The sequence below is a fragment of the Lithobates pipiens genome, unplaced genomic scaffold (genome assembly GCF_037356315.1).
Source record: "Lithobates pipiens isolate NorthernLeopardFrog02 unplaced genomic scaffold, aLitPip1_a1.2 Scaffold_30, whole genome shotgun sequence".
Classification (NCBI taxonomy): Eukaryota; Metazoa; Chordata; class Amphibia; order Anura; family Ranidae; genus Lithobates; species Lithobates pipiens.
In genome coordinates, this window is record NW_027507791.1 from 169,370,433 (window position 1) to 169,376,012 (window position 5,580).

The 5,580-nt window shown below is 46.9% G+C and overlaps 1 pseudogene; it reads left to right on the plus strand.

The window, feature by feature from the left end:
* The first annotated feature begins 3,887 nt into the window (after positions 1–3,887).
* LOC143949740 (5S ribosomal RNA) lies at positions 3,888–4,006 on the plus strand (annotated as a pseudogene).
* The last annotated feature ends 1,574 nt before the right edge of the window (positions 4,007–5,580 follow it).

Consider the following 5,580-nt stretch of genomic DNA (forward strand, 5'->3'; position numbering starts at 1 on the left):
AGCTCCTAGACACGCACTCCCTAATTGCCAGGGATAAAGCGCGGAACCACTTCTACTCCCTGGCGAACAAATGTGGTAAGCACCTGGCTAGAATTATTCACCCTAGACCCCCGCGACATTCTATCCCCTTTATTGTCCAATCGGATTATAAGAAAACATTTAACACCTCTGGGATATCTGAATCCTTCAGGCAATACTACTCACAGCTTTATAACCTTTCGCGTGCAACCCCTTCCGATCGGTCCCCCCCTCTCCCGACCCCACACAGGATTATATTATGGAGACTGCTTTACCCACTATTGACGATGCAGACGCGACATCCCTAGATGAGCCCCTAATTACTTCTGAATTTTTGCAGGCCATCAAAGCCCTTAAAGTGGGAAAATGCCCGGGTCCTGACGGCTTTACACCCCGGTTCTACAAGACTTTTGCCCCCCAACTTGCACCCCTTCTGACAAAGGCCTTTAACTCGGTAGATAGTCTTAACCTCCCCTCCAAGGAATCTTTATCTGCCAACATCTCTATTATCCCTAAACCAGGCAAGGACCCATCCCAGTGCAGCAGCTATCGGCCCATATCCCTACTCAACATAGATATTAAGCTATTTGCGAAAGTTCTGGCTACCCGTCTGTCCCCTTTACTGCCTAAAATTATTCATAATGATCAAGTGGGGTTTGTCCCTGGCAGAGAAGCGAGGGACAACACCACCAAGACGATACATCTTATCTCCCTGATCCAACGTAAAGGCCTGAAAGCTTGCCTCTTATCTTTTGACGCTGAAAAGGCCTTCGATAGGGTCAGCTGGAGGTTTCTACAGCTGTCTCTAGAACAACTTGGCCTCGGAGCTCCCTGCATCTCTAAAGTTATGTCCCTATATTCACGACCCTCAGCTACGTTCCTAGTCAACGGTACCACATCGGCCCCCTTTGACATTGCAAACGGTACCCAACAGGGCTGCCCTCTGTCCCCCCTCCTCTTTGTCATCATCATTGAACATTTGGCCTGTGCCATACAACAAAACCCCTCCATTCTTGGTATTCAAACTCCGTCTGCACATCACAAACTTTCCCTGTATGCTGATGACCTCCTTGTGTATATTCAGAATCCACACATCTCCCTACCATCCCTACTCAGAGAATTTCAACGTTTTGGTGTCCATAGTACCTTTAAGATCAACATTGCTAAGACAAAAGCCCTCAACATATCCCTCACCCCCTCCACACTGTCCCTTCTAAAATCCAACTTCTCATTTAAATGGCAGACCAAGGGGATCTCTTACCTAGGGGTCATTATACCCTCCAACCTAGCTAATTTGTTTTCCCTGAATTATATTCCCCTGCTTAACCGTATACGGAAGGACCTTGAGGAGTGGGGGGATCTCCCTTGCCCTGGTTCGGAAGGATTAATATCCTAAAGATGGACACTCTACCCAAGTTCCTGTATTCATTTCAAACAATCCCTATCCACGTCCCCAAATCATTTTTTATCTCCCTACGTTCGCTAGCCGTCAGATTCATGTGGAACAGGGGCCTCCCCAGAGTTAAATTTAAACTGCTTACACTTCTGAAGACTATGGGAGGAACAGGCCTCCCTGATTTTGAGACTTACCATACAGCTGCTCATATGACTCGCATCATTGAATGGTTCCCCCGTCCTCCCTGCAAGGCCTCGGTGACCGTTGAACAGGACCTTTCTCCTGTAGATCTCCAAGCTCTTCTATGGGGTTACAAACAGGACTACTCTTGTATGACATCCTTATCCCCACTGACTTTGGCCTCCTTGAAGCTGTGGTATAAGACAGGCTAAACACCACCCTCTCCTCTGATCCGGGCCCCCTGACGTCCCTCTTTGACCATCCTGCTTTACCACAAAGTACAGGGGTAGCCTCCCTAGGATCCTTTAAGCGTGCGGAGTGGCCGCAAGCTTGCACATTTGTACATCCTTCTCAGGGGACCCCGGTCCCCCTGGCAGACTCCGGAGATTGGCTCACGGCCCTACAGGTGTCCACATTTACCAAACGCCTACACTCCTCCTCTCAAATACATCACAAGCTTACCAACTTCGAGGAACTGTGCTCGCTCCCAGAAACTCCCAAACACCTACTATCCTCCTTATATAACTTACTACAGACTTTAGCACATGATCAACTCCCACATTACACTAGGCTGTGGTCTGCGGATTTGGGTGAAGACATCTCTGTGCCGGAATGGCAAACCTCTTTTCATTTCACACATAAGTCAACCATCTCCTGCTACTCTCAAGAAAAGAACTACAAGCTACTGTCCAGATGGTACAGAGACCCTGCTACTTTACACAAAATCTTCCCGTCTACACCAGCCACCTGCTGGCGCTGTGAAGCTTCAGTCGGAACTTATATACATGTCTGGTGGGACTGTGAGAGGATCCGCCCCTTCTGGACACAGGTTTTTGAATGTTATAATCTTTTAGCTGATACTCCGGTTCCTATCTCTCCGAAAATTGCATTACTCTCAATACTGCCCAGGTCTATTAAATCGCAGAGACAAAGATTGCTCCGCTTTTTTATGTCCTCTGCTAGGCAACTGATACCTGCTTATTGGAAGAAGACGAATACTCCCCCATTGTCACGGTGGGTATCCATTATGAATGACACCATAAGAATGGAGGAGATGTTGGCACTGGACAATGACACTTACACCAAATTTATATCTCAATGGTCGATCTGGCTCCACTTCTCTTCCTCTGACACCTTAATGAACCAAACCTTGAACGCATAGGGACGCTGTGGGCTCTCTCTCCTACCCTACCCCCCTTACCCATATCCCTTCTCCTTCCCCCCCCCTTACCTCCCCTCTCCTCTCTTCTTGCTATTCAGCTTTCCCCTCTACCACTTTGTTCCTCTCTATTTTGCTCCTCTCTTCCGTTTCCTCTTCTCTTTTTCTTTCTGTCTTCTTTGTGCTATTGATTAAACATTGTCTCATGTAGTAACCCATGAGTATTTCTCACTACTGTGGCCTCGTGGATCGGAGAGCAGGCCGTCTTCCCTACTCTCCAAGCTTCCCGACAGGGACCGGCTGTGGCCGATAGTCATTAGCCGGCCCCCCGTAAATGTAGTCCTGTTACTGTTCCTGCTTGCATTTGCCTCATGATGGTTACTGTTTTATTCTTTTCACTTGAAATGTTTCAATAAAAAATATTTTCAACACTAAATCCGCTGCGATGTCAACGCCCAGGTAACGTATAGATTTTTCAGCCCAGTAGAATGGAAAAGCGGAGCGGAGCCTCTTGGCCTCACCATCCGGGACCGATATATTCACTACAGCCAACTTGGCGCAATTGATTTAATAGTTTGATAGGCTGCCGTATCGCCGGAGAGACGCGAGTATATTGGGAAGCAAAATGTGTGGATTGGAGACGGAAAAAATTAGATCGTCAGCGTACGCCGCAATTTTGTGGTGTGCCAAGGGTTTGGATATGCCAGTAATATTCGGGTCATTCCGAACGTGACACATAAGTGGTTCCAGTGTCAGAATAAAAATTAGGGGAGACAGAGGGCACCCCTGCCTCGTCACATTAGTGATGGGGAAAGAGTCCGAGCACCACTCGTTCACCCGTACCGCTGCTGACGGCGTGGAGTAAAGCGACATTACCCAGCTCATCATGTTGGGGCCAAGACCTATATGTTCCAGGGTGGCCTGCATAAAGTGCCAGGCCGCCCTGTCAAAGGCCTTCACCGCGTCCGTTGACAACATAAGCAAGGGCCTTCCCTGTACATGCGCTGCATGGATTAAATTGAGGACACGGGCCGTATTGTCTCTAGCTTCCGACTTATTTTTATTTTTTTTGCTTTTTTCCCAAGGTGACCATCTTGGCGTTTGTCAAGAGGGTTGAAAGTGCCTGAAGAGATTGCCTACGGGCACATCACCCTGAAAGCACCCAATCTCGTTTGATGTTGGAGGCTAAGAAGAGTCGGGCCTTGTTAGTACCTGGATGGGAGACCGTCTGGGAATACCAGGTGCCATAGACTTCTTTTTATGTTGTTGGCGTTGACCTGTTTTTTTTCCGCTTGTTTCCCAAAGTGACCATCTTGGTGTTTGTCAAGAGGTTTGAGAGTGCCTGAAGAGATTGCCTATGGCCACATCACTCTGAAAGCATCCAATCTCGCCTGATCTTAGGGAGGACGGGGGGAGAAGAGAGTGCAAAGACGGAGAGAGAGGAGGGGGGGTGGCGGCGGGGAAAAAAAGAAAAATAAAGACAAAATGGGAGGGGGGGGAATGCCACCCAGGGCAGACATGGCCTACGTAGGTAAACGTTAGATGTTCAGTCTTTTTCTGGGACAGGGGCGCTGCTCACCTCCCGAATGTAGTCTCGAGTACCAGTAAAATACCTCCAGGGCCTCCATGTAACACTAAATGCCTCTTCAGCACCTTGGATGGGAGCTGAGGCTGCCTCCACAGTGTGGGAATGCAGGCCCAGGCGGCGTTCAGGAGTTGCATCGTGAGGGTTTTTTTGTATTTTCGAATAGGCTGTTGGGTCAAGTGTAGAAGGCAAGCTCTTTTTTGTGTTTGTTTTATTCTATTTTTTGATAAGATTAGCGCAGTGTTTTGTTACAAATTTTACGTTATACACTAGGTGGTTATACACATTGCTGCAATTCATTTGTTTCATATTCCATCATCATAATGGATGTTTTTGAATATCGCGCCTCTCATAAAGTTAATACAGATGGCGTATTTGTTGCAACTGGTAGTAACACTGAGATTGGAGGGATGTTCATGAGGCTTAAAAACGTTATGACATCCGAACTCCATCTACAATGGGACTTAGTTTTTCTGCAACAGTATATTGCAGAACACATGGTCCCTAGAAGCCTTAGGTGGGACGTACACCCACAACAAGGCGAACTAGAATTTGACACCTGGTTTAAATATTTTAATGAAGCCGGGATCAATCTTCTAGGCTTCCTGATTACTAGGAAGAACAGCAGATTGAATCTCTTAGACAAAGAGATTAAGGAGTTGAGGGACAAACTTGGTACCTTTAAAAATACTCCCGAGTATAACTCTTTATCAGCCAATCTACTGAACCATTTGGAAAAAGAAGACAGGGAACAAAAGTATAAAAACAGAAAAAGTACTCTAGAGATATTAATAAATATAAAACAGGCAATGTTTTTAGCTGGCAAAAATGATTACAAAACTCATCTAATATGGAGCCACAATCTACAAATGGAGTCCAATATGTAGACCCTACCATGTCTCAAACAAGAGAGACACCCTCTACATCATATAGTGAAGCTGTACGCAGAGGATTGGATGAGAATTCTACATCCTTCCCACAAAAGGTACAACACTATACTCCCCATACTCCTGGTAATCCATATAGGGGGAGGGGTAACTCCCGGGGTAAGAGGGGTACAAGAGGACAAAATAGGGGACGTTCGTATAATCACGAGGGACACTATCACAGGGAATATAATGAGCCTCCATATTATTCCCCTTCACCCAGACGTGCCCCCCCTAACCCTCAATATGGGGGACCCCAGTATTACAACACAACTGCGGTCCCCACATATAATAGATTCTCCCCACTGATGGATCC